The sequence below is a fragment of the Triturus cristatus genome, chromosome 5_2, assembly GCF_964204655.1.
Source record: "Triturus cristatus chromosome 5_2, aTriCri1.1, whole genome shotgun sequence".
Taxonomy (NCBI): Eukaryota; Metazoa; Chordata; class Amphibia; order Caudata; family Salamandridae; genus Triturus; species Triturus cristatus.
This window is the reverse complement of record NC_140588.1, coordinates 67,997,736-68,008,201: the sequence shown is the minus strand read 5'-3', so window position 1 is coordinate 68,008,201 and position 10,466 is coordinate 67,997,736.

Sequence of the window (10,466 nt, the reverse complement as noted above, 5' to 3'; positions counted from 1 at the left end):
TTCTGAGACCTTCTCTATCATGTCCATCTGTTCTAGTTTTTCCAGCTCTGCCTGGACCTGAGTGCGCAGGTGGAATGGTACTCCCATGTCGGAGAGCTGGTGCCTGGATCGACTTGTCAATATGTAACTTGACTGCGCCCCCTTTTCTGCACCGAGCCCTTGGAATAGCTCAGGGGATTGTTCTAGTAGCTGGAGATCATTGATTTCCCTGATGAAGAAGACCAAGCAGAAGTCTTTAGCTGTCTGCCACCCAATCAGGGTTCTTCTCCATCTACCATCACATGAAATAGTGTTTGGATTTCTCTGCCCGCATGTTGGACTGTCGCATCCATCGCCCTTACCAGGGGGAGCGGTTCCTTGCCCCAGTGCGCATAGATTTTGGTTGATGGTGGTCTGAGGGCTGTCTTGGGAATACCAGTAGATGCTGCTGGTGGGTCATCACATTGATAGAGCCCCCGTGTCAATTAGGGCTGGCACGACGGTGCATGGGATGGTTACTTTGCAAACTGGCTGGGGACGGTGGCCTGTGGTGCTTGGAGCCGTGTATGAGATGAGGAACATCTCTTCGTCTTCGAGGTCCTCTTCTGCAACCTCACTATTTGCCACCCGTCTCCACTTCCACTCGGGGGTGGGCTTGCTCACTCACGGTCAAATTGTGGACTCCTGCCTCATGGTTTGGGCTCGGCACCCCCTACCACCAAGCCTACAGACCCTTGTGAAGGGGTTGGGTTTGCTGCACAGTGAGCAGGTGCACCCTGCCACTGGGCACTTCTCCAATGGGTGTTTTTCTAATCCACAGTTCCTGCAGAGGCCATCTGCTTACTGCCACATCTTCACCTTTGGCAGCGGTGGCCTGCTACGAATGGCGTTGCTGTTTCTGACTTGATGATAGGCTACAGCGGAGCAGTGGCCTGCACAGCTCCCTTCTTGAGTGTCTTCTCCATCTCATTGCTCTGGCACTTAACAAGTCATACGTGTGAGCCAGGATGAGTATATCCTCCAACATGATCCCCGGCTGTGTGAGAATGTGTGTCCTCAGATTTGCCATACTGCAGTCCTATATCAACTGCGTTCTGACGTCTTTCTGCTGGTCATCATTGGTGCAGGTGGTGATCAACGCCCACTAGCAGGTGTAAAAGTTGTCCATCGACTTCCTTTCCCTTTGCCGGGCTTGTTGTAATTTAATGCTTTAAAAATTGGGATTTAATTGGAGGTCGAAGTGTGTGTTGAGGGCAATTATGGCCGCATCATAGTCGTCAATCTCCCCTGTCTTCGGGGGATGTTGGAACAGTTTATGAATCTCCACCCCCCCCCCCCTACAAAATGCAGTAGCAGCGACCTCTTGACCTCATTGCCTCTCTCTTGTGGCTCTGAAATAGTTCTCCAGCAGTCCTACTTAGCCCTTCCACGAGGGGAGCTATCGCTGGGTCCGCCAGCTCACTGAAGGGCACTAGAGCAGCAACAGCTGAATGGGCATTCCCAACTGCCCCTGCTGCCTCTGCATTGGGGCCAGGGCCCACTCTCTGGGCACTGCCCACTCGCATATCATCCAACATTGTTGGCCTTCAAGTGCGGGAGTACCCAGGGGCCTCCGCTGCCCTGGATCACGTGGCATTAAATCACTCACTTTCCAGCCACTAGGGCACCTCACACAGTCATTCTGTCTCACTATTGGTGGCTAGTGGTACCCACCAGCACTCAAGCACCACTTCCACCTGCCTAGCCTGATGTGGGCCGTGGGCATCACCTGCTCATCCACCTGCCCATTGTAGTGCTGCGCACCTGAGCCAGCACAGGTTGCTTTTCCCATTGAGCAACGTGCGTAGTGAGGGGTGGCCTCCCCTAGGTGGCACGGTGTCATTGCCTTGGGCGTGTATCAACCACGCCAGGCCAACATCCGTGTTGCAGGGTTGTACCTACCCTCAGGCATTGAGCTTGCCCGCACCTCCTGCAAGTACCCACACACATTGCTTGTCTTGTGCGACACTGGGCTCTTCAGCAACTCCCGCAATCACCCTCTAGTGGGCCTCATGTAGTCACCAGGCAGCACTGTACCTAGGAATGTAATGAGTTATATGTGGGGAGGGTGAGCTTGTGCACCGCAGCAGCCTCGTGTGCTGGATATACCTCCTTGTGCTGCCCGATGTGTACCACTTTCATTGCCAATGTGCTGTCAGGAGGTCGGGCACCACTAAGGGGCAGAAAGGATTGGGCCCAGCTACCTTGAAGCTGCGACTAATGTCTGTAACTATGTGCAACTGACTGATGCAAACACACATGCCGTTCCTTTCATGTAATTTGTTAACGTCCCGTGAGAATGTTGTGTTACCTGCTGGGGCACGCCTACCAGACAGTATTGACACCTTTCCCAGAAATAAATACCGATCATTTGTTCACGTTTAAAAAACAGGCCGTGATATGTTAATAAAATAGACCTTTTTACAAATCATTTGTATTAATTTTTAACATGGTTTTTCTTTCTTTGGGTGGTTACCGTATCAACAAAAAAAAACTGAAATATTAGTTTGTGGTGGGGGTGAGGTCGAGTTACACACTGATTTAATTGGCTGTATTAATTCAAGACCGAAGAGGTATTTAGGAGTTCTGTATTCTGTTTTGGTTTCCGATTTAGTTAGGTTAAATTTTGATCCTCTTCTATGCAAGGTTCAATCCTTATTTAGTAGATGGGACTCGTTGCCATTTTCCATCCTGGGGCGGGTGGCACTTATAAAAATGTCTATTCTTCCGTTATTTAATTTTTTATTTTCTGCCATTCCTTGTTTTTTGCCCAGCGGTTTTTTCTTAAAAGTGCAATCATTATTCTCAGGCTTTATATGGGCAAAAAAAAGTCCCAGGATAGCAATGCGGATTCTTTATGCTGATACGGAATTGGGAGGTTTAGCTGTACCTAATGTTAAAGACTATTATAGCGCATATTTTGCTCAATATTTAGAGAGGTTCAAATCTGGAAAGTCGACCCCTACTGTGTTTATTAATTTCTTTTTTGACAGAATATGTCATGAGGTTCAGATCCCATCTCCGCTACATATTCCCAAATTACCGAAACTTACTCGGTATAAGACGATGCTTTGGTTCTTTAAGCGTTGTGATGTCTTTCTTAAAAGATATTCTCTCCCGCAATTTAATATTAGAACCCCCTTAAGAGATGCTCTCCTTTTTCTTGGCATGGAAATCGGAGTCGACATTGTACTACAATGGGCACGTTTGGGGTTTCATTCTTTGTCAGATTTCTTGAGGGAGTGGACATGGTTGTTACCTGGGGAGATGAAGCTTATTATTCCAGGGAATTTCATGCTATTTGGCTCGTATGTTTCGATCTATAAAACGTTGGTACAAGTGGAGCCAATGAGCATTGGACCCTCCAATCAGCTATGGGATGATTTGTTTTCAATTTCTAGGATGAGGAAGCCAGGGGTATGGAAACGCTTTTTAGCACCATATACCGAGGATGATCTTAGCCAAAAAGTAATTAAAAAATGGCAAGAACAGGAGAATCAAGTACTTACTATTAACACTTGGAAAATCATAAATAAACTAAATTTTAGTGTTCTGCGAGGATCTAATTGGAGAAGAATGCTATTCTTCAGTAAATGGCTTCTCTATCGTACTCCTGCTGCCATCGCTAAAATGTTCATTAATACTACTGCCACCTGTTTTAGATGCCAGCAATATACTCCTGCAAACTGGTCCCACACTATAGCTTACTGTGTTAAAATCATGCCTTTTTGGAAAGAGATATTCGAATATTTGCAAAAGTATTGTGGGATCCTGATTACCTATAACGTTCAATTAATATTGTATGGATATGATGCTGAACTTGGATTGACAGAACAGATGGTCAAATTATTATTCATTGCAATGGCAGTTGCAAGGTCATTGTTGTTACAGAATTGGAAGTCAACTCAAGTTCCTCTTTTTAATGCCTGGCTCCAAAAAATTAGAAATGTTACAAAGACTGAAATGAGATATGCACAGCGAATAGGTGGGATTACGAAGTTTAATAGAACTTGGAGTTTTTACTTCGAGTAATGGTCGATTTCCGCATTTCATAAATTATTTTCTTTAAGTTACTGTGTCTTTCTTGTTTGCTTCTACTCGCTAATTTATGTAAATTATAATTTTTTTTTTTCATGCATTCTACATTTTTGTCTGCTGTTTGCCAACTTATGCTATTGTCAAATCGTAACTCTGACACAAGAATTTCAATAAAAATTAAAAAAAAAAAAATGGTTTTTCTTTCTTTGTTTTATTAACCAGGGATCATTATGGCACTTCTAGAATACATTTGTGCTTTCGAGGGGCGGGCGACACTAAGGGCCAGAAAGGATTAACCCCGCTAGGCTACTGCGCTGCGTGTAATGAGAGTGACACAAACACAATGCTCATTCGCTTTCATTGAACCCCAAGCAGTTTGTCCCCCCTTTATTTACCACCTTGGCCGGCTGAGGTGTTGAGTGCGCACACAAAGTATTCCAGAGTAGCTCAGTTCAACATTTTAAGGCGATTTCTTCTTATATATACTGCTTAAGGTATGTACTAATAAGGGAAAATACTAGCTTTACTTGAATTTCTTAATTTTTGTACTGGCTGGGACATTAAAATACTAGTCCTGTGTAACAAACTAGCTGCTCCCCACCAGCATCATGTCATTACTACAGACTGACAGCTGGCAACAAGGGATTGACCTGGGGCATTCTTCATGTACGCCAGTGCGTGCTCCAGGTCACTTTTTCCCTGCTACAATGTAATCGTTGTTAGGCGGCTTTCGATTGCAGAGCACTTCCTCCATCTGCTTTGCCTTTCCCAGCCACACCCTAGAGAATCCTTGATTGACGGCAACTACTCCTTCTGGGCAGTCCCTGTGGGGAGAGAGAGGGGCGGGCTTCCAGCACCCTGCAAGCTTTCACTGTCGGGGAGATATACTTTATTTCCAGAAGCACATTAATGGTTTTCAATCTCAGCTGCTGACGCTAAGGAGTACTGTCATGTAGAGAAAGCTAGCGTTGTGACTGACACCAACTCCCAACTTCCTTTAGTTTGTTTAGTATAGAATCAACTCTTCGCCTCAGTTCGATCCCCTGCTATCTCAATCCTATTCTTAAACTTGGCAGGTGTTATGAAGGCTGTAGCCTTGCCCTGAGTGTTCTTGCAATTACCTGGACCTCCAAAGGAATACAGGAGCCAGTGGGTCAAAATGTTTGAAATACATGTTGTGGCAATATATGGGGCACAGTTATCAGTGCAAACAAGCATTTTGGTATAATAGTATGTGAGCTGAAGGCAGACATCTTCTTGCTAATATGAAACCAGCGGAGAAACCTGAAGAGGAAGAGGTCTGGGATGTTTACATTGAAGCTAAAATAAGAATGGAGGCGTACTTGGATGCAAGTATTAGTAGTATTATGGAACGTATGATTCCTAATACAGGTATCAATCTCCAGGTGAAACTACTAGCAACTTTGCACATTCAGTAACATGGATCAAATGATAGGTGATCAGGTTGTCATGTGCACAACATGAACTAAGGCACAATTGACGTTGCTGTGTCATAAAAATCTCAGTATCATTTCCATCAAGGAGCACAACAACCTCCTATCCAAGAACACATTGCAGTCTAGTCGCATTATGCCTGGTGTATATGGAGGTCATAAAATCCAATTGGAAGGCGTTTTCAAGGCACATTTAATGTTCGAGGGAAGATCTTCTCCAGCAGAGGTGTATGTGTAGATCATGAAGTAAACATCTCGGGATGGCATGAGCAACAGAGTCTGCGCATGCTCAGAAATCCTTGCAAAGCACCATAGGGCAGATTTACAAGCCCCTTGCGCCACTTTTGCGTCACTTTTCCCATGTTAAAAGTGACGCAAAAGTGGCGCAAGGGGCTTGTAAATCTGCCCCCATATGTCTTCAGTCTTTCTGAAAGAGGCCTGGATAGTATCCTGCAAGTGTATGCATCTATTTTTTTCTGGAAAACTGGGTCCGCCGAAAGGATTCCAACAGCAAGACAGTTCTTTTCCTTTGAAACAGATAGAGTGCACAACATACCACTGTCTGCTTGCAAAAAAATTTTGAATTGATTTTAGACCATTGGTTTAAAGAAGGTATAATCAAACCAATTTCAGCAATTGCAATATAAGACTTTGCATAGACTTGAGACAGTTTAACAGACAAGTATAGTTGAAAATCATCCTCTTCCATTTTTACATGAGGTGGTGGCTACCTTGGGTGAAGCTTAAATATTGTTATCTGTGGACTTCACTTCTGCATACCACCAGATTGCATTATACAAGACCTCTTGTGATCTTACTTCATTCGTTACACCTTGTGGTGCATACAGGTTTTGCCGTATATGCCTTTCAGCTTGAACTCTGTTTCTGCAGTCTTCCAGAAAGTTATGAATAAACTGTTCATTAATCTTTCCAAGCTTACATCTTGAGATTTTCTGAGGAATAGAGGAGTCAACTGGCCAAATTAAGGGAAGTTTTCAAACGCATTGAGGAAAGTAGCCCAACCTTTAAAAGAGAGAAGTGTAGATTCTTTTCAGGACCAAGTTGAATATTTGGTGCATGTCTTTAATGCCAGCAGTGTGGTTCCCAAGCAAATTTGGTTTCTGCCATTGTCCACTCACCCGAGTCAACTAGCAAGGATGAGCTGATGTCCTTTTTAGGAGTGTGGGAAGTTTGGTTAAGAAGGATGTTGATTTTGTGTGGAACAAAGAGTGTATGCACATTCTGAAGGAAGAAATACAAAATGCACCATAGTTGAAGTCCTTTGATGAATCCATGAAATTTATAGTAACAGTTGATCCATTCAAAGTGGTCCTAGGAGCAGTCCTCAGTCAAACTGCATAGGATGGGGAACTGCCCAATGGCTTTTGCTTCACATAAATTGAAGAAATCCGAAGCAAATTATTCGGTTATTGAACAAGAATTGTTGGTGTGTGTGGGCTGTAGTCAAATTAAAAAGTTTTTTATGGGGTCGTCCATTATTAAACAGAACTGATCACAAACCCCTGGTTAGTATTTTAAGTAAAGGCGGGTCTGACAAAGTGTCTTCCTGCATTATGAATTTAGCATGCAAATTACATGAGTGTTTGACATTGAGCACATTTTTGGTAAGTCCAATGTACCATCAGATTATTTTTCTAGCTTACCTTATGAAATTCACCATTCTGGAGATGAGCAAATTGATGGTGATAACATTTTCTGTTGCATTGTTGTCAAATGAGTACTGGGGTGAACAAGTTGTAAGTAAGTCTGAATAGTTGTCAGCGACTGCCAATGACACTGAATATTCTACACTATACTACTCTTTGATTGTGAAAGGGTGGCCAAAGGAAAAAGGATTAGATGTTAGTATTAGATCGTACTAGAATGTAAAAGATGATTTATCTATTGAGGATGAGATTGCAATCAGGAATGACATGCTGGTAGTCCCCCTTGCTTTGAGACCACACCTCATCACCTTAGGGCATGAGGGGCATATTGCCATGACTGGACCCAAGAAGAGATTGAGAATGAATTACTGGTGGCCAGCAATGGATTGTGATGCTGAAATGTTTGTGCAGAACTGTCACTTGACCAAAGTGGCTGGTGGTGGGAGGGGGGACTGTTAGTGCTTACCATAATTATCCAACATGCAGACTAATCCTACATATGCACCTACTTAGATCACCGCAAGTGGTCCTTTTGAATTACATGTCAATATAATCCATTTAAGAAATCAAGTCTAATGCAAGTGAGTGGATGAATGTATGACAGAGTAAGATCCTCAGTGGGTAAAGAGTTGAAGTACTAATGTGTAGATTCAATTTCAGTAGAGAAGAACTGAGTTATTTAGAAGACGTGTTGGTTTGATTACTTCTTTATATCTTCCTTTTACCTTTTGGCAGGGAGGTTATGCTCTTATCAGTATTGTTCATAGCTGTTATTGTTGTTATTGTTGTATTATTCAAAACTCTCTTGATGATGCCAATACTGAGTCGGGTTTCAGAAAATGAAATCCCTTTCACTATGTTATTATATGCGGAGTATCATTCACCGACCAATTGCTTGTTTGTTTATTTCTGTATTTTTTAGATTTCCGCTTTACATGTCTTATATGCTGTAATAGTGTAATGAAATTACAAATGGAATAAAGAATTACATAAACAAATAGAAGAGATGTGCCCTCTCTACCCAGAGGCATGCCCTACTCTGTCTAGAATCACATTCACTTCCTCTTCTTTCCACTGATCTTCCTCATCCTGGTGCTCTTACCATCCTGGTCATTATCTTACTCCTATTCATCATCCTCCTCATCATCATAATGGTCCTCCTGGTCCTCTGCTACTGCAACCCGATCCGTCTCGTTTTGGTTCTGTACTCCTCCCCATCCTTCTGCTCTTGGCCTTCTTCCATGTTTTGGCTTTCCTCCTTGTGCCACTCTTCCAGATCATCCTTACGCTGTACTGATCCTCCTTTTCCTGCCCCCCCTGGACATCCTCATACTGAGGGTGCTTCTTGGGGTCGCTGTCTCCGGTTCACCCAAGCATAATCTGCACTATCTTGTTCCTCTTGACCCTAGTCCCCGAGCTTCTGGCCCTCTTTCTCCTCCTTGTCTGAGTCGTTCTCCTCATCCTGTGAGTATACTTCATTGGTTTCTTGTGTCTGGCCCTGCTGTTCTGCCTCCTGGTACTCCCCGTAGTCCTGGTCTTCTTTGTTCTGGGTGTTATTATTTTCTTATTGTCTTTGTCTTCCACCAGGACCTGGTCCTGTTCCTTGTCTTTCTAATCCTGCTCCTAGTGTTCCTGTCTATCGCTCTTCTTGTGACATGTCCTACAGGAACTGGTTTTCCTGATGGTGATGCTCCCTCAAGTTGTGGTCCTATCCCATGTCCTCCCGTCCATGGGCTTGTTCTGAACCCTCCTAGGCCTGGGCCGGTTCCTATTCTTCCTGGCTTCCTAGTCTTTACCCTTCGGACACTGATCCCCCTGATGCTGATATCCCAATCCTGGTCACCCACATCCTGATCCCCACTGTATTGGTTCTCTGCGTCAATTTTCTCCTTGTCCTCCTGGCCTTTTCTACCTGAAATTCCTTATCCTCATTCTCTTTATCTGGACTCTGCTGGTGTTGGTCCTTCAGGCCCATGTCCGGAGGACCTTTTCCTCCTGCTCCTCCTCCTCAGCTCCCAGGTCAGCCATGTAATGACTCCAAAACTGTTACTCACATTTCTTATATTATTTTTTTAGTTGCTTCAGGATATTTATGCTTGGCAGACCATGGGTAGGGAATGAGGAAAAAAGGGATTAGCGGAGGACAGATAAGGAAATTAATCTGGCACCAATTTGTCAGTACCCTTTCTTTTCTTTGCCAGTGATGAGCACTGGGAGGACCCATCCACTGAAAAAGCTGAGGATAAGGCCCCTATTGCTTAGGTCTATGTGTATCGAACAGATGTTACAGTATACTAGTGTCAGATTAACTCTGATGGTTAAAGTTTGTGTGCTGTCTCAAGTTGTGGGTTTGAGGCATCTTAAAGTAGCGGGGGGGGGGGTTAATGTGAGCATAGGGTGTAACATGCACGCCAAAGATTAGTATTTTTTTTTTTAAAGATCTTTTTATTAACTTTGCTCACGGTCACCAACAGAATACAGCCAACGTTACAATGGATAATGACTAATTCCCGCGCATGGTACCCGTACAAGTCTACATAATAAACCAAGGACATACTCATAACTGACCCTCCTCCTCCCCCCAAACACCCCGAAACCTCTTCCATGGTCCCCACACCCTTTGCCACTTTTTTGCACAGCTCCTGGCCTTATATATGGTTTCTTCAGCCCTCTGACACCAATCCAAGTCCCTGAGCCATTGGTCCCACTGCGGCGGCTCCCGCGCCCCCCAGCAACTGGCAATGTTACGTTTCGCTACTCTGGCGCCAGCCAAGCCAAATTTCGTGATACCTGGACCAGTCTGTGGGGCCTTTAATCATGAGAAGAAGCCATTTGGGCTCCACCGGGACCTGCGAACCCACCACGTCCGACATCGTCCGAGCTACCTTCGTCCAAAAGGTTACTATGTTCGGGCAGTCCCAGAGGATATGATAAAAAGACCCCTCCTCCTGACATACCCATGCGCATAAAGGGGACAAGCTCCTACCCCATGCGAAAAGGTGAGTACGCGGGTAGTACACCCGATGCAGGATTTTAAGCTGCACGAGGCGGAATCTTACCCGAATGGCCACCTCACGCAGGCTTTGCAAAGCATCCTGCCAGTCATCCTTCTCGAGGCGACCAATGTCTACCTCCCACCTCTCCCGCAGGGACTCCAGCGGATCAGGCATATTGTTTATGAGTTTACGATAAATAGTAGCCGTAGGCCTGCCTAAGATGGGATCCAACAAAAGCCTGTTCTCCATGGGAGAATACTCTGGAATGGAGGCGTCCGGGCTCACATGGGACC